The 22259-nt window shown below is 39.0% G+C and overlaps 1 protein-coding gene across 1 annotated transcript in view; it reads left to right on the forward strand.

The window, feature by feature from the left end:
- The window catches only part of SIK3 (SIK family kinase 3), a 242595-nt gene that overhangs the window by 169288 nt on the left and 51048 nt on the right, over positions 1–22259 (forward strand). The gene's annotated exons all lie outside the window — the stretch shown is intronic.

A 22259-nucleotide genomic window follows, 5' to 3' on the forward strand; every position in this document is an offset into this window, starting at 1 on the left:
TTAGAAACGCCACTGACAAATAACTTGGGTAAGGAGATTTTGAGATGCTTTTCTTTGTTAATTGTTAAAACAAATCCATGTAGTCACAGTATGAGTCTACCTGCTGGTGTGTAATTACAGAATCGTGGGAATGCTGGTGGCCCACCGTGGGCTCTCTGCATTAACACATAGGTGAGATTTTTAAGTTCATTAACCCAGAGTCTGCATTTTTATTATTTGTTTGGCCAAGAATAAATGAGCTGCTCTGAGTTGTGCCCTGATATAATATCTAACATTGTCTTTGCTCGTGCATTCTTTTTTTCATGCTTTCATTACCTTGTCATTCACCCACCGCCACCCCTCCACCCTCTTCCCCACGCCTCCCACTCTGGTTTTGCTTTCCGTGGTTTCAGTTACCCATGGTCAACTGTGGTCTGGGAGCGGGTGATCCTCCTTCTGATCTATGGTCAGAAGGCCAGTAATAGCCTAATGTTAGGTCACGACACCTACGTCATTCCCCTCACCTCATCTCATCACGTGGGCATTTTATCACCTCCCATCACCACAAGAAGAGGAGGGGTGATGATAAGGTATCTCGAGAGAGAGAGGCCACATGTGCATAACTTTCATCACAGCATATTGTTATAATTGTTCTATTTTATTATAGTTATTGTTGTTAATCTCTTACTGTGCCTAATTCACAAAGTAAACTTTATCATAGGTGTGTGTATATAGGGAAAAACATAGCGCATCTAGGGTTCGGTACTATTTAGACGTGCACTGGGGGTCTCGGAGTGTATTCCCTGTGGGTGAGGAGGACTCCTGTCCTCAGTTTCTCAGTCATTGCCTGAACTTCCTCTCTTACACATAAATTAGGTAGAATTCCCATTCTTACCTGCCAAGACTTCTTTGAACTCAGTGGGCCAGTGGGAGAAACACTTCTAGTTGAAGCTGACCACGGCGTGACTAATTTGGAGAGGTGGAATGGATGGTTCTGACAGAATAAGGTCAGATAACTAATGAAATCAACTTTTTATTCTAAAAGCTAAAAGTGACTTCAGGATTTCTGATCTTTTCAGTGGTCTTTTGATGAGTTACTATTAAATCTCAGTCAGAAGGAAACTTCTAGACATGAAAGTAACACATAAAAGAGAAGAGTTTTGTTGTTTTATTTAAAATATTGTTAGTCTTAAGCACCTCATTTCTAAAATCATCATATGTTACCATGTCAAATTAACATGGAATTAATAAAAATTCAGATTAGGAAATTTAAAGGAATTCATGTTTTCCTTATGCCAATGTTAACCTAAATGGTTTTTTTGTTTTGCTTTGTTTTTACCTGAATGGTTTTGATGAAAAGATGATGCATCCTGTTCAAATGTAGAAGATGAATAAGTTGCTCTGAGGATGTTTGTGTTTACGTTGATTTATTTTTACTTTCTTAATGAATTAATGTGGCAGTTTACATTTAACGCTTGATACTATAAAAATCTAGCTATTAGAAAAGCCCATGCTAGCCTTCCTCAAGGGAATATGTGTTCCCTGGACATGACAGGTACATTTTAGTTACAGATATTAAAAGATGCAATGGTTTAAGTAGGAGTTTTCATGCTTAAATTCTTACCTCTGAATTTTTGTTCCAGTGTTATTTCTACAGAGAATGAAGCCCAGATGAAAAACTTGGTTTTCCTTCTGATTTTAGAATGGCAGTAGCAAACCTGTCTTCTATAGAATTATTTAAAAGATGTTTCTGTTATTAGTAATCCAGAGTAAACATTGATGGTTTTCAGAACAAAAAATTTTATTTCTGAAAGGCAAAGTTACTGAGTCTAGAACTAAAAATGTGTAGTGGTCATAGAAAATGTATCTGTTATTAACAAAGGCTCTTCGCTCAGGTGTCATGGGAGAGAGAACGGAAGTATAAGACATGACTCCTGCTGTAAAGAATTTATAGTCTATTTGGGCAGCAAATACTTAGACCTTTGGAAAGTTAAAAAGCACCAAAATTATACTTGGGGTGTGTGTTTGTGTGTGTGTGTGTATGTTGTTTGTGTATGTATATATATAGAGAGAGCACTTTACAAAGCATTTTTACACATATTATTTAATTTCATCATATTTGGCATACAAATATAGCTTATTTAGAAAACAGTAGAGTCTCCAAAATATATACCTTTAAGTTTCCAAAACTTTGAATTCCTTATAAAGAGGGCTCATGCAAATCTTTCATGTAGAGGGTCCAGCACCGGGAAAGAATAGGATTCTTGGCCTCTAACCTTTCACTTTTCGTGTCTCAGACATGTGAGGATCCACAGAGGAGCAAATGAAGAGTGGGGAAGGTACAACCTGGCTCTCTCCGCATATAGCCTGCATCGCTGGCTGACAGCGTGTTCAACAGCGACCAAATTATACTTTGATACAATAGAAGAGATGTTACAAGGCATGCCATGATTCATTATCACATTAATTATATAGTCTAATTACTACAGAAGTTCAGAGGGTGAAGAAAGCACTTAGTTTGTGAAGTTCCATTAGATTGTGAATGCCACAGGGATGGTAATCGTATCCTGTTTACCATTTCATCCCCATGGCCGAGTGCATGCCTGTTCTCTAGTAGGTGCTCAAAACTTTGTTGATCTGAACTTTGGACAGCGGTGATGACATAAATACCCTACTGAGGGCATAACATTTGATGTGCGTCTAAAGGATGAATAGGGTTCTTTAAGGTATAGGTGTAGAGGAGAGAATTCCAGTAGGATTAGTCAGTCAGCAGGTGTTAATAAAGCACCTGCTATGTGCCGGCCCTGATCCACGCACTGGGGATACAGTGGCAGGAAAGTAGTCCCTTGGAACTAACATTCTGCGGGGGGAGATCGACAGTGAGCACATACACAAATAAGCCCTCGTAAGGGCTATGAAAGCGATAAAATCGAAAATGTGCTAGAATGACTTGTGGGAGAGAGAATGCTTTTAAGTGGGCTAGTCCAAGCCTTCCAAGCAGGAAGAACAATGCGAAGGCCTGAGAGAGGTAAATTTAAGGTATTTGACAAGGTAGGAGAAAAGTTGGCACGGCTGCAGACGATAAGTAAGGGGGCTCTGGAAGGAGATGGGGTAAGAGAACTGGCTGGGGCCCGTTCCTGTGGAGCTTTAGGCACGTGGTGAGGATTTGGGATTTTATTTTGGTTGCGGTGGGAAGCTGAGTTGGAGAACTATGGGCGGCAGTACCCCATGGCATATTTGCAGAAAAGGTAAAGCACCTTGGCTGGAGGGAAGGTTTAAGCAGGGGAGTCATGCCTGAGAAGGTGAGAGAGATAGGTATTTATTTATACTAGATTGTGAAATTGTTTGAATACCAGGCTTGATAAGTCAGATTCAGGATGAATAAGGGAAAAATGGGAGCAGGTGGGAGGGACAGGAGAGCAAATAGGAAGGTCAGTGAAGAGGCTGCAGGAAATGGTCAGATCCTACATAAAGGTGTTGGTAGTAGACTTGAAAAGGAAGACGAGGGCAACAAATATGAGAGAGAGAGTGCATGCATGTAAATGAAGGGTTTCTGGGGTGGATAACCAGTCAAACCTCCGGGCCAGGAAGAGGGACCTGCCAGTCCAAGATATGTGTAGAAATCGAGAAATCAAATTTTCTTACTGATGGAGTATATTAAGCCATCAAAGGAAAATGGTGTTGTCTTATTTTTAATGCCGTTTGAAAGCAATTTTAATTCTTGTCCCCAAAGATTAAGTAGAGAAATTTCTATATTTATAAAAGATTGCCTCAGAAAAGACCTAAATGTAGCTGGCTTACTCCCTGAAGCAAACTTATCTGAAATACTCAGACGTTATGAGAATGTTTTGAAAATTGTGGAAAGTTTTTGTGTGTGTGTGTTTTTTTTTTTTTAACCTAAGGAAGTTGGAAACTTTTCTCTCTAAATGTCGACTCCCAGAATGGTCTCCATGAGATAGTTCCCACTCCGGTGTTATTGTTTTAGTTGGCAGTCAGGAGACAGCAGAGATCTGAAGTACAACTACAGCAAAGCCAGTGTTTTGGAAAGAATTTCCAGAGTGCATGGATCTAAGGTACTGTGGAAATATTTGACCTTAGTGTGGTGAGATCTAGACTATTTAATTTTTTAAAAGTGAGAAACTAAAACATTCTGCAAGTCCATTCATTGACCTTTCACCTTCAGGAAGAAGATGCTGAGATACAATGGTAGAGGGAAAAAAGGTGGTGAACCTTGGGTTTCTGAGAACCCTTCCCCGGTGTGATAGTTGAGAATGTCCCTGACAGCTCACAGAAGGTGGTTATGAATATTCATCACACCAGTCACAAATTATAGGTCAAGATCGTAACACCTTTATTTAGGTTATCTTTCAGTGCACCTCCCTAGTTGACAGGTAAGAAATTGAGACCCAGAGAGAGGCCACGTGACTTTCCTGAATTCGTGTCATCACAGAACCTGGGAATCACAGTGCCTCAGTGTCCACTCTCCCCCTGAAATGCTGTGTGACCCGCAACTAGAAGGTGCTAACAACTTTCATGTATGTTGACCCTTGGGAAAATACAGTTTGAAAATTATCTCTTCTGCATCCTGTTCCTCAGACTGGAGCTTTACAATCGAGAAATGAACGCACCTTCATTCAGAAGGCATTTTTGGTATACACAGTTGATTTATTTCGTATGAAAAAATTCTAGAGTTAAAATTCAAATGAACAGATTTTTGTCAGTCATGGTTCTAGGTGATAAGTGAGGTCTTAATGATCTTGAAAAGTATTGCATCCTGCTAAGATCAAGGAAGTGTTCTGTTTACAGGGCCTCACTCACAATGGCCGTGCTACCAACCAGTACAGAGCGCTGCTTCTCAGATTCTCCCACTGCGGTTTCCCTAACATGGAGGGGGACAGACTCACACAGGGTGGGGGGGCAGTGTGGGATTGATTAGCTAGGCTGGAACGGTTCGCTTTTTAAATCACATGCTTTATTTTTAAATTCATGCACATTTTGTGTTCTCCTCAATGTTATATTACATTTGTGTTAATACTAAAATTATTCAACTTTATTTAGCAGAGAAAAAATTAATGTTCCAGGAACATGCGTTTTCTTTAGCCTTCACTTTCACATAACTCTTGGCACACTGCCGCATTATGCCTGGGGATATATAAACATACATTAGTTCGAGAAACTTGAGAATAAAGGATTTCTTCCCCAACTATAGGTTCCTTTTACACAAACTTTTGTTAATTGCAAATCATTTGTTTCGGGGATACTTAGAAGTCAGTAAATCAAGTAATGATTTATCGCCACCCCCTCCCCCCCACCTCCTTAAATGGAATAGTTTGAGACCCTGTGAGGGTAAATCAAGTGAGTCTACCTGCTAGCAGGTTGCTGATGAGCATGCTTGTAACTCAAACATTCAGTTTACTGATTAGGTGAAGTCGCGGGTTACCATGGTAGTTTTGACCAAGATGCAGTTTTTCACCATATTTTGTTAAATTCACATCTATAATGGACCATTGGACAATGTAAAGCGTAAGGAGCACTGATGTCAAAAACCCAATAATGAAAAACCCAATAATGAAAAACCCCAAAATGAAAAATGGTAATTTAACAGTGCTTCAAGAAAAACTTTACCCAATTCATGAATTGTCTTCATTTGATCACTGTTCTTATCTAGCACATCAAAATCTTTCTAGGACTTCAGAAACCGCAGATTTAGGCACACAGACACACACACACAAATATACATACACATACACAGACACAGTGTCTGATTTGTTTTATTGGGAATAATGACTATCTGTGCTCATGTTTTCATGTACCTGTTGGCCAACTGTATGTCTTCTTTGTAAGAAAATCTGTTCAGATTTTCTACTCGTTTTTTTTAGTCTACTATTTTTTGTTGTTTTTGCTATTGGGTTGTATGAGTTCTTTATATATTTTAGGTATATATTATCAGATATATGATTTAAAATATTTTCTCCCATTCAGTAGGTTAACGTTTCATTTTGTTGATGGTTTGTTGGTAAATATAAATATAACTTATAATGAACTTTTAAATCGTTTTAATAATGTGCTAATATAGGATAAAATACCTTTCTTAAAGTTACTTTATCGTTAGTTATACAAAAATGACAATTATTTTTTAAATTTCTTTTCTGGGATTCTTTTTAAGGTAATATTCCTTTGAAAGGAGTTTGTGAGTCAAAAAAGTTGGAAAATACTGGGTACTTGTATGGTTAAATAGGTCAGTTTTCTTTATATTCTAGTCCAGATTTGTGGGTGGGGTGTTATTGTTGTTGTTGCTTTGGATCAGATTGAGAGATTCTCTGAACTCTTGATAGACTCTTCTTCAGGAAAGCCTCTCTTCTCTATTTTATACCAGTTGTCCCTGAACTTTACCATAAAATTCATTCCCTACTTCTAATTGTATAGTTAGACATGTAATTTTGCCACGTGTACCTCCCCCAAAGGACTAACTGCTCCATGAGGCCAAGGACTATGTGTGTTTTGTTCACCTTGTACCAAGAACTCATTAGTGGTCCCTCAAAAACTTGGGGAGTACCCTACTCTTGTGACCACATTTGCACATTACCTTTTAGGTTGGTTACTTGTTTTTCCAGTGTTTCCTGTCATTTAAGTTATGTTTATTCTGTTAGCTTTAACTTAAGAGGGTATATTCTTCCTGTGTTTAATTTCTCAGTGACATCTTAGAATTTCTTCTGTGATAGTTGTATCTTCTTTTCTCCAAAAGTAGGCTTCTACTTATTAGACCGTATGTCTTAATTTTTAATCTGGGAAATATTATTACTATACCTATATACTATATGCTCTGTGCCATATACTATATTTCCATTGGTATCTTCAGTTTCTGTTGAATATTTGAAAGGACTGATTCATCATGGTCTAAAATTTTGTATAGAGTGCTCACCTGTCAACCTGATTGAAGGATTGGACTTTCATTGTTCTAAGTCATAGGATTTAGAATTGTGACTATAATAGTATGTATTCAATGTATTCAAGAATTCCAGTGAATATTGTTTGCAGGTCTTGCAGAAAGTGCCTCATTACAGCCCTTTCTTTTATATGTCTACTCAATACTGAGTTTGATGGAAAGATCCTATATTGCGGAGAGTTTTTTGTAAGAAGGGTTGGGGTAGTGCTATCTATAAAGAGTGGAAGGGATTGGTTTATTACCTCATTTAAAAATAGCTGAATTCAGTGATCCTAACTGCTAAGGTATTTTAAAGCTTTAGGGGAAAATTCATAAGTCACTCATTGAAAATGCCAGTCTAATGCTGGACTAGCATTTTTGTTTTTAAAGTTTCATCTTCTACAGAGATAGTATTATGCTATATAAATATATAGTGCTAGGAAGTTGGGGAGGATCAGAAGATCTGTAAGATTAAGTGACAGATGTGGAGCAGTCCCATATATGACATAATAGCAACACGTGCAACAAAATGGTACTGTACTACTTCTCTAATAAATTTTCCAGAAGGTAGATACAGTCTTTCAATCTCATGCATATTACCCTCTCCTCCTCTAATTCTGACCTGCCCTAGTTTCATAAACTAAACCAAATATCCTCCTCCCACCACCAAAAAAAAGCTGATTACTTGATTCTTAACCGCCCCCCCGCCCCAGTGAAGGAATTTCTCTCGTGTATAAATGCTCAAGCTGTGAGTCAGTAGTTTTTGGCATTACTTCTCTATTAGCTCCTAGTCAGGAAGTTCAGCCAGGGGTTGGAGTGATTGCTAAACATTGAGGACTTCCCAAGACCCATTTTTAAGAGTGAACTAATATTGTGACTCCTGGGAACTTCGAAACTCATCCTTCCTCACTACCGTAATTCTGAGATTCACACAGTTGACTCTTGTTTTGTGCAATTCCAAATAACACTTTTGGGTCACATGATTTCTAGGCTAGTGGTATTGTATAGGAAAAGCAAGATTAGTTCCTTATCTGTGTCATGTTCCATATATATAACAGTCTAAATCCTGTTTATATAGTGTTCTTTCTGGAGTGTTGATCTTTGGTTCTTTGAGTCATTTCTAGCAAGAATACCTGACAGCTTGTCTCCTCCACCCCTCCCCTCCCATCAATCCACTGGGAAATTAATCGAGGGCCAAAATTATTTCTGTTCTTAGTCTTTGTCTATAATTGCAAGTGCTGAATTAGGGTTATGAGTCCTCAGAAGCTTTCAGGTTTTAAAACATGAAGAATCTTGTCACTGTGTCTTCTGGTGAGGTTGTTTATTTAGGATGGATAAATATTTTCCCACTTTACTTTGTTCCTCTGCCCCCTACTTCTGAGCTGTTTACTTATAACAGCAAGGAAGGGAAGCACAGTTACTCTTGGAGGGGCTGGCTGTCAATTTTAGCTGTGCTGTGTTGTTACCTTAACAGACATTGTGAACACTGGAACTGGTTGCAGGCTGTGCCTAATCTGTTTACATCTGCTTTGCATTGCTCCTTGGTCAGCCAAAAAAGAAGTCAAGGGTATTGCTCTGAAGTGGTGGACCAAATAAGAAAATTTCCTGTTGGGAGTTGTCCTGATCTTTAAATTAGTGCCATTCATTCTTTCCTGTTTCCCCTTACCACATAGACAGACCCAGTTGATGATATACTTACTTTTAGGGATACAATATCTCTACCCTAGATAGCCCCAGGCTCCTGATCTTGCCTAGAACAAAGAATTTCAAGTCTCAAAATTGATAGTAAAGCTCTGGTATTTAAACCATCCCTAGAAGACAGACATATGGTTCAAATTAAAGTCTGCTGCTCTGTATTATGAGAAGGGGACATGAGATACCATTTCAGCCTGCAGACAAATGCTAACCAACCAGGGTGTTGGGGGTTGGAAAGAGACTTAACAAATTACGTTAGGAGCCACTTGTGAGCAGAGAAATAAATGACCATAGGCCACATGAAGAGAACAACCCCACCCCTATGGCTTCTGTTGTGCGGATCGGAGTATCCATCTGCTGTTTCCTTCTGTAACTCTTCAGAATATTCATCATTTTAATGTTGAATCTGTGGATCATAAGTCTTTCCTGTTGCCAATAAACAGTCAGGGACGTAAAGTATCTTTATGGGCATCTTCGTATCTGAGAATTTTCTGAAACTATTACAAAAGTTCACCACAATATGTGTAGTTACCATGTAACCATACAGAGTTATAATCTCATTGACTGTCTTCCCTATGCTGGACTTTTCATTATTTATCTTATAATTGGAAGTTTGTACCACTTAATCCCCTTCACCTATTTCACCCATCCCTCCAGCCCTCTCTCTGCTGACAACCACCAGTTCTCTACATTTACGGGTGTGTTTCTAGTTTTATTGTTGTTTGCTCATTTGTTTTGTTTTTTAGATGCCACATATGAGTGAAATCATATAGTATTTGTCTTTTTCTGTCTCACTTATTTCACTTAGCATAAAACTCTAGGTTCATCCATGTTGTCACATGGCAAGATTTCGTTCTTTTTTATGGCTGAGTAATATTCCACTGTGTGTGTGTGTGTGTGTGTGTACATTCCACATCTTCTTTATCCATTCATCCATTGATGGAGACTTGGGCTGTTTCCATATCTTAGCTATTGTAAATAATGCTGCAATAAACATAGGGGTACATGTATCTTTTTGAATTAGTGTTTTTGTTTTCTTCGTGTAAATACCTAGAAGTGGAATTGCTAGATTGTATGGTTTTTCTATTTTTAGTTTTTTGAGGTTCCTCCATACTGTTTTCCAGAGGTGGCTGTATTGGTTTACGTTCCCACGAACAGTGCATAAGGGTTCCCTTTTCTCCACATCCTTGCCAACCCTTGTTGTATCTGACTGGTGTAAGATGGTATCTCATTGTGGTTTTGATTTGCATTTCCCTGATGATTAGTGATGTTGAACATCTTTTCATGTGTTGGTTGGCCATCTGTATGTCTTTTTTTGGGGGGGGTGAGGTGTCTATTCAGGTCCTCTGCCCATTTTTAATAGGATTATTTGGGGGTTTTGGTGTTGAGTTGTGTGAGTTTGTTACATATTTTGGATATTAATCCCTTATTGGACATCTCATTTGTCAATGTCTTTTCCCATTCAGTAGGTTGCCTTTTCGTTTTGTTGATGGTTTCCTTCACTCTGCAAAAGCCTTTTCATTTGATGTAGTCCCTTACTTTTGCTTTAGTTTCTTTGCTTGGGGAGACCTATCCAGCAAAATATTACTAAGGCTGTTGTCCTTGAGTTTACTGCCCGTGTTTTCTTTTAGGATTTTTATGGTTTCAGGTCTCACAGGTAGGTCTTCAGTTCATTTTGAGGGGTTTCTTTGTGGGTGCATGGTGTAAGAAAGTGGTCCAGTTTCATTCTTTCACATGTAGCTGTTCAGTTTGCCTAGCACCATTTATTGAAGAGATGGTCTTTTCCTTATTTTATATTCTTGCTTTTTTTTTTAAGATTTAATTTTATTTATTAGAGAGAGTGCACAAGAGGGGGTACAGTCAGAGGGAGAAGCAGTCTCCCCATTGAGCAGGGAGCCCGATGCGGGATTCGATCCCGGGACTCCAGGATCATGACTTGAGCCAAAGGCAGTTGCTTAACCAACTGAGCCACCCAGGCGCCCTGTATATTCTTGCTTTCTTTGACATAGATTAATTGACCATATAAGTATGGGTTTATTTCTGGACTCTCTATTCTGTTCCATTCATCTACATGGGGGTTTTGGGTGCCAGTACCGTACTATTTTGATTACCATAACTTTGTAATATAGTTTGATAACTGGGATTGTGATACCTCCAGCTGTGTTCTTCTTCTTCTTTTTTTTTTTTTAAAGATTTTATTTATTTATTTGAGAGAGAGAATGAGAGACAGCACATGAGAGGGGGGAGGGTCAGAGGGAGAAGCAGAGCCCCCGCTGAGCAGGGAGCCCGATGCGGGACTCGATCCCGGGACTCCAGGATCATGACCTGAGCTGAAGGCAGTCGCTTAACCAACTGAGCCACCCAGGCGCCCCACCAGCTGTGTTCTTCTTTCTCAAGATTGCTTTGGCTGTTCAGGGTCTTTTGTGATTCACATTTTAGGATTTTTTTGTTCTAGTTCTGTGAAAAATACTGTTGTTATTTTGACAAGGATTGCACTGAATCTGTAGATGGGTTGGGTAGTATGGGCATTTTAACAATATTAATTCTTTCAATCTGTGAGCATGATATATCTTACCATTCATTTTTGTCCTCTTCTGTTTCTTTCATTAATGTCTTAACAGTTTTCAGAGTACAGAAATTTCATCTCCTTGGTTAAATTTATTCCTAGGTATTTTATTCTTTTTGATGCAATTATATATGGGATTATTTTCTTAATTTCTCTGTTATTATTAGTGTATAGAAACACAGTAGATTTCTCTATGTTGATTTTGTATCCTGCGACTTTACTGAATTCACTTATTAGTTCTGGTAGTTTTTTGGTGGAGTCTTTAGGGTTTTCTATATAGAGTATCATGTCATCTGCAGATAGTGCCAGCTCTACTTCTTCCTTCCCAATTTGGGTGCCTCTTGTTTATTTTTCTTGTCTGATTGCTGTGGCTAGGATTTTCAGTACTTTGCTGAATGAAAGTGGTGAGAGTGCACATCCTTGTCTTGTTCCTGATCTTAGAGGAAAAGCTTTCAGCTTATCACCATTGAATGTGATGTTAGCTGTGGATTAGTCATAGACAGGCTTTATTATGTTGAGATGTGTTCCTCTGTACTGGCTTTGTTGAGAGTTTTTATAATGAATGGATGTTGAATTTTGTCAAATTATTTTTCTGTATCTACTGAGATGATCATATGATTTTTAACCTGCATTTTATTAATATGGTATATAGTGTTGGTTGATTTGTATCTATTAAAACATCCTTGCATCCCTGGGATGAATCCCACTTGATCATGGTGAATGATCCTTTTAATGTATTTTTCAATACAATTTGCTAATATTTTGAGGATTTTTGCACCTGTGTTCATCAGGAACATTGGTCTGTAGTTTTCTTATTTTGTAGTATCATTGCCTGGTTTGGTATCTATGCTGGCCTCATAGAATGAATTCAGAAGCATTCCTTTCTCTGGTATTTTATGGAATAGTTTGAGAAGAATAGGTATTAACTTTTCTTCAGATGTTTTATAGAACTCATCTGTGAAGCCATCTGGTCCTGGACTTTTGTTTGTTGGGAGTTTTTGATTACTGATGCAATTTAATTATTAGTAGTTGATCTGTTCATTTTTTTTTTTGTTTCTTCCTGGCTCATTCTTGGAAGATTGTATGTTTCTACTAACTTATTCATTTATTATAGGTTCTCTAATTTGTTTGCAAGTAATTTTTTTGTAGTAGTCTCTTACAGTCTTTTGTATTTGTTTTGTGTTGGTTGTTACTTCTCTTTCATTTCTGATATAATTTATTTGAGTCCTCTTTTTCTTAATTAGTCTGTCTAAGGGTTCATCAATTTTGTTTATCTTTTCAAAGAACCAGCTCTTATTTTCATTGTTTTTTTCTATATTTTTTTGTCTCTATTTCATTTATTTCTGCTGTGATCTTTGTTATTTCCTTCCTTCTACTAAATTTGGGCTTTGTGTGTTCTTTTTCTTGTTGTTTTAGGTGTAAAGTTAGATTGTCTACTTGAGACTTTTCTTGATTCTTGAGTTAGGCCTGTATTGCTATAAAATTTCCTCTCAGTAGTGCTTTTGCTCTGTCCCAAAGATTTTGATCCCATGTGTTTCCATTTTCATTTGTCTCCAGGTATTATTTTATTTCCTCTTTGATTTCTTTGTTGACCCGTTGGTTGTTCAGGAGCATGTTGTTTAGCCTCCATGTATTTTTGTTTCCTCCTATTCTTTTCTTGTTGATTTCTGCTCTCATACTGTTGTGATTGGAAAAGGTGTTTGATATGATTTCAGTCTTCTTAAATTTATTGAAACTTGTTTTGTGGCCATGTGATCTGTCCTGGACAATGTTTCATGTGCATTTGAAAAAAAATGAAGCACAGAAATTCTTCATAGGGCTTCAGGCCTTTCTTTGATGTCATAAGTGCACTTTGAAACTACAAAGTATATATATTTAACTTTTGAATGTACATTGACTCTCTTCTCTTCTTTGCCTTAAGTTTCTGTTATTTTTTTATTCTTGTATTTTACTTATACTGAAGTTGCCCCCTCTTCTGTTTTTCCTGTATGTTGCACCAGTGTCTGGTCTGGTAGTGTTCTTCTTCCTGAGCCATGTGAGCTAAACTTGAGCTTATGATAGTGTAGTTTATTTTACTTGTGTCCCTGAATTAGAATGATCCCAGGTTGACATGAGCTGAGGAAATAGAGTACTTCAGTATTCCTTAGGATGATGTTAATTCTAAAAAGCTAAAAAAAAGTTATTGAATACAAAGTGACTGTGGTTTTAAAGAAATTGTTAGGCTCTGTCTATTCTCTGGCTTGTTACTTATGGGATTTGAATAATCAAAAGGTTATAATCAGAAAATAAAATATGTTCTAAAGTTAGGGGAGAGTTAAGATTAATTAACTTAGGGGCGCCTGGGTGGCTCAGTCGTTAAGCGTCTGCCTTCGGCTCAGGTCATGATCTCAGGGTCCTTGGATCGAACCCCACATCGGGCTCTCTGCTCCGCGGGAAGCCAGCTTCTCCCTCTCCCACTCCCCCGCTTGTGTTCCCTCTCTCGCTGTGGGTCTCTCTCTGTCAAATAAATAAAATCTTAAAAAAAAAAAAAGATTAATTAACTGAAAGATTTGCTAAAATTATGTCAACACTCAGTTATCCAGTTTTGTCTGTTTGTTTTACTATCTAGGTTTTTTTTTTTTTTTTTTTACCTTCCTCCTCTTTCTTCTGGCCATCCAAGTTTTTTGTTTGTTTGTTGTTGTTTTTTGGTTTGCTAGTTTTATTAAGCCCGTTTACCTTAGGTTGGACATATTAAAGGAAAAGAAGGGAGATCTAAATCTCCTCAGTGTTGTTGTTCTTGTTAGTAACTCTTACTAAATTAGGGAAGTAGTAACATTATAGAAAAAAATGAATTTTTAAATTATTTATAAGTAATGTGTCTTAGTCCATTCTGGCTGCAGTAACAAAGTACCACAGCCTGGGTAGCATATGAATAACAGAAATTTGTTGCTCACAGTTCTAAAGTGATGATATAGATCATTAAAATATTTACTCCTTTTAAATTGTATTTGACTACAACTGTAGACTTTATCATTGTATATAAAATCTTCATAGTTTACCGTCCTTCATTTAGGATTATGGCTGTCTTCAACAAAAACTTCAGTGAGCTCTCTGTTTTAACAAGTAGCTCCCAGTTCCTGGCCTCTTAACTGTTCACAAAATGCTGCTCTGAGCTCTCAAGCATTCATTTCTTTTTTTATCCTTCCCTCTCTTTTCCTCTTTTTCTCCCTCCCTCTCTGTTCTTGGTTAATTAGTGAATCAGTTGTAAAATATTGAGTGCCTTGTCTTCTGCAGCGCACTGTTCTAGGTGGTAAGAAGTCAGTGGTGAGAAAAAGAGCCTAATCTCTGTTCCTCTGAGCCCTGATGATGATGGAGCTTGGATCCCAGTGAAATTACTCCGAATGGCAAGAAATAGAAGTGGGAGGAGAAAAAGGATCCTATTCTTTTCTCCTTTTTTCTTTGCTTATTATAAAATACTATATAAGTAAACAGAACTGTGCATTAACCATATACATATACTTTAATGAAAGTATACTGTAAAGCAAACACTTGTGCAGTTACCACTTGGATCAAGAACTAGATAATTTGATCAGCCCAGACTGCACCCCCCAACCCCAATCTCATCCTTGCTCCAAGAGGTAATCACTGTCTGGATTTTTGTGTTTTACCACTTGTGTAATGCTTCCCTCAGGAGTTTTGTTCCACAGGTGCCATATTTATTGGATATAATGTGCAGTGGGCTCATCCTTCATGTAGTTTGCTTGTTCTTGAACTATGTATGAATGGAATCGTGCCAAATATATTATTTTGTGTCCTATTTCACACAACACTATGTTTACGAGATTTCTCCATGTCTATATAGCTGTGATTTATTCACTTTTATTTCTTTATTGTATTTCATGATACGAATATAGTGCAAGTCCTTTTTCCATCCTGTCTAGTGATGTATATTTGGGTTGCTTTCAGTTTGGAGCTCTTACCAATAGTTGCATGAACATTCTTTTTTTTTTTTTTTTTTAAGATTTTATTTATTTGACAGAGAGAGACACAGGGAGAGAGGGAACACAAGCAGGGGGAGTGGGAGAGGGAGAAGCAGGCTTCCCGCGGAGCAGGGAGCCCGATGCGGGGCTCGACCCCAGGACCCTGGGATCATGACCTGAGCCGAAGGCAGACGCTTCACAACTGAGCCACCCAGGCGCCCCTGCATGAACATTCTTAAACATTTATCCCTGTGCTGTCTTGAGCATTTAAGAGTATAAATGGAGGAGTAAAGTTGCTGGGTCATACGTTATGTCTGTCTCCAGCGTATACTTGTAATGCCGAGCCAGCGTCACGGGTGTGTGAGCGTGCCCATTCCTGCACGCCCTCACCAGTGCTGGGTGCTATTATACTTTGTAAATGTTACAGTCTGGTGAGTGTGTGAGTGTGTGAGTATGGTTTTAGTGTTTTTATTTTCCTCTCTAATAACAAGGCTGAACTCTCTCCCCCATCTTTTTGCCTTTTTTGTGAAGTTGCTGAAATAAATCTTTTGCCCATTTTTTTCTGGTGGGTTGTCTTTCTTACTGATTTATAGGAGTTTTTGTTTCACTAGTAAGGATGTGAGTCTTTTGTTGTATGTGTTATAAATGTGTTCTTTCATTTTGTGGTTTCTCATTTTACTCTTTTTTTAAGATTTTATTTGTTTACTTATTTTAGAGAGAGTGAGCACACGGGCAGGAAAAGGGGCAGGGGGAGAGGGAGAGAGAATTTCAAGCAGACTCCATGCCAAGTGTGGAGCCTGATGCGGGGCTAAATCCCAGGACCCTGAGATCATGACCTGAACCGATACCAAGAGTGAGACGCTCAACCGACTGAGCCACCCAGGCGCCCCTCTCATTTTACTCTTTTTAAACATCTTTCAGTGAATAGATATTTCAGTATAATTTTAATGTAACCAAATTTACCACTTTTTCCTTTATGATTAGTGCTTTTTGTTTCTTGTTTAAGAAATCCTTCCATCCCCTGAGGCATTAAAGATATTCACTTTTACTATTTTATAAAAATTTAGTAGTTTTACCTTTTGCATTGAGTCTGTGATCCACCTGGAATTGATTTGAGGATATAGTGTGAGGAAGGTGTCCTATTTAATTTTTTTTTCCACATGGAAAACCAGCTGTTCCCATGCCATGTATTGAAAAATTCGGCCTTTTCTCAATGATATATAGTGCTTACAATTCTTTCCAAAGTACTATTTTTAAAGAAACCTGCAGTATGCCTCAAGCACAATATGACTTTGGGAATTACATAAGCAGAGCAAAGGGTTGAGAGTGAAGAATAAAATGAAAAACAGAATGTAATAACTAAGGCATTTGGAAGTTGTGCAAAAATAGTTAAGGGATGTCCGTTTGCCTCAATGTAAACATACATAAAATGCTGAAAACACAGTGTGGGTGTGGACTTTGAGGGCATCCAGGCTGGCATTATGGGCTCGGCCTTGTTCTTAGGAATTTTTTTTTAAAACTTCAAATTTCGGCATGTTACTTTAATAAACCTCACTTTGCTGAGATCAAGTGTAGAAACCTCACTTTCCCAGACATAAAACAAAAATAATGCTCATCTTGATGAGGTAATAAATACATGGCACTGTCACACAGCACTTGGCAGTGTGTCCTTTACAAAATGTCTCCTTGCTTTATTCTGTATAATTGAGAGTACCACATAAATGGGAAAAGTGCTGCTCTGAGAGAGACCGGGCTGGTCTGGTTCTAGGTCTTCCAGATACCAGGCTCTCTCCGGGGTCATGCCACTTGGCTGCATGGCCAGGTGTCTCCTTTCTAGGTACCCTGAATGAATTTCCTGATAGTCGAGAACTTTTATTTATTAGTTGTCATGAGACTTGGTAAGAAATCCCTTATGCGCTCACAGTATGACGTGTGGGTGATTCAGAATGAATCTGGATTATGTCCGTACAACTTAGCCTTGCATTAGGACAAACTGACAGATAGAAATTCTGAGGGGAAATGATCCCATTTCTAATCTCGAGTAATTATGTCAGCATAGTTTTCCCCCAGACGCAGGTCGCAAACTACTTGGGTGGCATCATATGTCACTACGGACCGCCTTTTCCTTCTTTGACGTGCTTTTCTCCTGTCTCCGCTTCCTCATTGTAATGATCTTTCTCTCTGCTTTTGGCTGCATCCTCTTTCTCTTCCTGTACCCATAAAGTAGGAAGTACTTAGGGGTGTGTTCTAAGCCTTATCCCAGCCATCCCCTTTTTTGCACTTATTCTTTCAAAAAATTCTTATCCATTCAATACTATGACTCAGGTCCTCGGAACATCTCAATTTGAATTTCTTCTCACCTCCTTTAACTCAGGATAGAACAAAAATATATATATTTTTTTCTTCCCAAACCAACTACTACTGTCTAGACTTTCGTGTACCCAGACTACCCAGACGTGCACGGTCATACTCTCTACTTTCCCCTCCTTTTTATCTCATGTGTTCAGTCTGTCCTCAAGTACCATCCAGTCTTTTTTCAAAGTAGTCTTTGAATTGTCTTTCTCATTTTCATTACTTCTGCTTTATCACAAGCCATCCTCTTCACCTCATGTCTAACTAGTCTTGCTTTCAGGTTAATTTTACTGCATCACCTGCCAGCTCTAGAAGTTCCAGTGACTCCTTATTGCCAGTGGGAGTGGTCCTCAAACTTCTTCAGAAAGAGTCACGTTTTGTTTGTTTATATTCATATGTCTAAATTCTGTCCAGGAGATCCAGTAGGGCTGAGGCGAGGTTTGTGGGTCACTCGACATTTCTAAAACTGCATTGGGGATTCTCATGTACTGACAGGATGAAAATCAGTGATTCTGAGAGGACAAGAGGATGGGATGGGGGGCTTGTGATTCGATGTAAGTAATTATCAAGATAATAGTTTTTTATTTGGGTAGTAGATTCACTGGTGCTCCTTGCATTACTAAAAATAACCATTTCTAGGGCGCCTGGGTGGCTCAGTCGGTTAAGCGACTGCCTTCGGCTCAGGTCATGATCCTGGAGTCCCTGGATCGAGTCCCGCATCGGGCTCCCTGCTCGGCAGGGACCCTGCTTCTCCCTCTGACCCTCCCCCCTCTCATGTGCTCTCTCTCTCTCAAATAAATAAATAAAATCTTAAAAAGGAAAAATAACCATTTCTAGAAGAAAACACAGGGATGAATCTTTGCGACCTTGGGTCAGGCAGTGATTTCTTCGCTATGACACCAAAAGCATAAGTGGCCTTAGAAAAAGCTAGATAAATTGGACTTCATCCAAATTAAAAACTTTTGTGCATCAAAGGACACCATCAAGAGAGTGGAAGAAAATTCCGTAGAATGGGAGAAAATATGCAAATCATATCAATGGACTTGTATCCAGAGAATATAAAGAACTCTTACAACTCAATAATAAAAAGACAACCCAATTTAACAATGGGCAAAGGACTTGGATAGACATTTGTCCAAAGAAGATATACCAGTGATCAGTAAGCACATGAAACAATGCTCATCATTATTAGCCAACAGGAAAATGCAAACCAAAATTGTAGTGAGATACCACATACCCCCCTAGGATGGCTATAATTAAAAAGAAAATGGCAGTAATAAGTATTGGCAAGGATGTGGAGAAACTGGAACACTTGTACGTTGTGGGTAGGAATGTAAAATGTGGCAGCCACTTTGGATAAAAGTTTGGTTAAATCCTCAAAAATTTAAACATGGAGTTACCATACCATATGATATATATAGATATATATGTATATGTCTAAGGGTAGATCTAGATATATAGATACAGATAGATACATATATATCCTTAGGGTGTAAGTTTATGTGTGTGTGTGTGTGTGTGTGTGTGTGTGTGTATGTGTGTATATACCCTAAGAAATGAAAAGATACACTCACAAAAAACATACAAGGATGCTCATAGTACTGAAAAGTGGAAATAACCTAAATTTCCATCTACTGGTAAGTGGATAAATAAAATGTAGTATAACCATACCATGGAATATTAGTCAGTGGTAAAGAAAGGAACAAAGTACTGATTGATAGATGCTAAAACATGGATGAGCTTTGAAGGCATTATGCTAAGGAACAGAAGCCAGACACAAAGTCCACATAGTGTATGATCCCTTTTATAGGAAATGTCCAGAATAAGTAAATCCATAGAGACAGGAAGTTGATTTGTGATGGCCTGGGGCTGGGCTCATTGGTGGGAGAGTTGGGGGAGAAATGGGGACTGACTGCTGATGGATATAAGGTTTCTTTTTAGGGTGATGAAAATGCTCTAAAATTGGTTGAGGTAATGGTTGTACAAGTCTATGAAAATCCTAAAAGCCACTGAACAGTACATCTTAAGTGGGTGAATTTTATGGAATATGACATTTATCTCAATAAGGCCAGAGAACAAAAATCTGAGTAAAAACAAGCCATGTGTGGAGCAAGGGTGAGAGAGTGTCCCCACCTGCCCCATGCCTCTTCCACAACAACCGAGCAGTGGGGAGTTACTTCCTGAAACTACCAGCAGAACCCAAAATAGGCTGGTTTGAGTTTCAACTGCTTTCATTTTTTCCTTCCAGTCTTCTTAAAATGTGTAGCAAAATGCCCATCAAAGGTAAGCAGCTAAGAGAATAAAGAGGAGGTATTCTTCCCAATCTAGTTATTCAGTCCCCAGAGTGTAGATTAGAAGGAACTAAACTTTCAAAATGAGTTCCAGATTTAGTATGTTAATAACTTGAGGTTTCTCCCACATCAGTAACTTAAATTTTCAGGAAATAAGTTACGTTATTGGTGAATGGACAGTGGGCTAGCCAGAGCTGTAACTTACAAGCCACACAGCATCCTGCAGACGCGCTCGAAATACTTGTGAGGAGGCTAGCAGGGAGGATGCGGCAGCAGTCTGCTTTCGGTGAAGCTGTGAATTTACAGTAATCCGTGGATTGAAGAGGGAGGGTGGGTCATATTCTGTTAGGTTTGGTACATTGAAGAGTGAATTGGGATAACCCAGGATCATTCATTGGAGGAAGCTGGCTTTAATGGGAAAAAAATAAAGTGTCATAGCAGGCAAGGAGAGGTGGATTTTGCTTAAATGTGCAGTTAGGAGTGGGAACAGCATGTGGAGTGGTTACGGGATACCCCTTGACAGGTTTGCAAGACTAGAGGATTTTTGCTTGGTGTGTAATAGGAAACAAGGGCAAGCAGATGGGGGGGGCGGTTGTTGAATCTTACTGAAATCTTGCTGTTGGTCATTGGTCTAGCTACTGAAGCCAGCCCTCTGGTTGTAACATGCTGTCGAAGCAGGTGCTTCCCCAGATGTGGATCCCTGTGGTTGTCAGGCCCCGATCATATCGTTCATTCTTGCATGCTCAGTTCTCATATCAGCGCCTCATAGCAGTCTAAGCTCATAGCCCCCACTGAAGGTGGTTCCCTTTGAGATTGTTTCCTTAGTAAAGATTTCCTGTTTGGTAGATAGAATAAACACACTGATAGCCATTAAGTTTGTGCCTTCCCCTCCCCAGCAGAGTAAACAGGTTAAAGGTTGGTAATTGTAGATGGGGAGCATCCATAGTTCAAAATGAGAAATGTCCTACATATTTTAAGCTGCTTATTAGGGAAATTTTAAACCTACTACTTCTAATTAATTGCTTGGCCTCTTGTGTTCTCCATTCAAAATACAACAAACTCCATGATTCTGTCTTTTGGACTTTGCTAAGCAGTCCCACTAATGTCAGAGTGCATACGTTACCGCAGATGCCATCTGCGTGCCTCCTCCCTGTGGAGCAGAGGAAGGCCACCTGTGGAAAGGACCTGATGAAGAAGTGTGCAAGCTGGTTAAAACAGAACAAAACAATTAAGTGTCCTCTTTCTAGAAAATTCCCAAAGACATCTGCTTTGCTGAATCTCATTCGTTAGGATTTTTAACAACCTATCTTCACTCTCGGAAGAAACATCTTTTTTTTTTTTTTTAAAGATTTATTTATTTATTTGAGAGAGCGAGAATGAGAGAGAGTACATGAGAGGGGGGAGGGTCAGAGGAAGAAACATCTTAACAGGCTTCAGCACATGCAGACTTTAGTAAATTAAAGCTATTGGGTTTCAAAAGTTGTAGGTTAGTTGGTAGAGCTTTAAATGCAGTTGCATTCATAGTTGACATTTCGTAAGTACCTGTTGTGTTTAAACACCATTGTATCCAATATAATTTGAGAGAGTCGGAGATGAATAAGGTATTCTTAAGGAACTAGAGAGAGTGTATGTTTTTCAGGAGCTAAAAGGATAGGATGTGTATATGTGGAAATAACCAAAATAAGGGAGAAATACAAAGTAATAGGGGAGTACAGAGAAGGTAGAGGTTATTTCTTGTAGGAGATCCAGGAAGACTTAGCAGAAGAGGCATTTATTTCCCACTGACGAAAGAGAATATTCGATTTCTTATAGAAGTAGCTGTAAGTGTTTCTAATGATGGCCCTGACCTCTAAGCCCCTGTGATCATGACGTTAATTTTAGAACTGTGGGCTGAGAGCTAGGAGGTGGAGGCTCTAGTGGCTGGCCGGCTGCCGTTGTAAGGATGAGAAGGCTCCAGGAGCCAGAAAGGGACGGGAGGCTTGGCCTAGTGATTTTATTGCCATTTCATTCAGTGACCCTTTCTTGAGTCCCTGCTGTGTATGAAAGCGCTGTGTGGAAACGGGTGAGTCCAGCTGTATTCTCCCCGCTAGTGGAGGGCATAAGCACATTATACAACTAAGTATAAGATAAGGCAGAGTCGTGGGGTATAGAGGTATAACGAGGGGCTACGGAAGCACAGAGGAGGAAGCCATTGACATAGTCTTTTGTGGTGGAAATCAGTTAAGGCTTCATACAGGAAGTAATATTTGACTGGGCCTTGGAAATGAGTGATCTTTCAAATGTGGGAAAGAAAGGAAAAGCCGGGGTGCCTGGGTGGCTCAGTCGGTTAAGCGTCTGCCTTCGGCTCAGGTCATGATCCCGGGGTCCTGGGATCGAGCCCCACATCGGGCTCCTTGCCCTGCTTCTCCCTCTCGCTCTGCCTGCCACTCCCCCTGCTTGTGCTTGCTCTCTCTCTCTGTCAAATAAATAAATAAAATCTTAAAAAAAAAAAA

Source organism: Neomonachus schauinslandi, chromosome 11 (genome assembly GCF_002201575.2).
Source record: "Neomonachus schauinslandi chromosome 11, ASM220157v2, whole genome shotgun sequence".
NCBI lineage: Eukaryota > Metazoa > Chordata > Mammalia > Carnivora > Phocidae > Neomonachus > Neomonachus schauinslandi.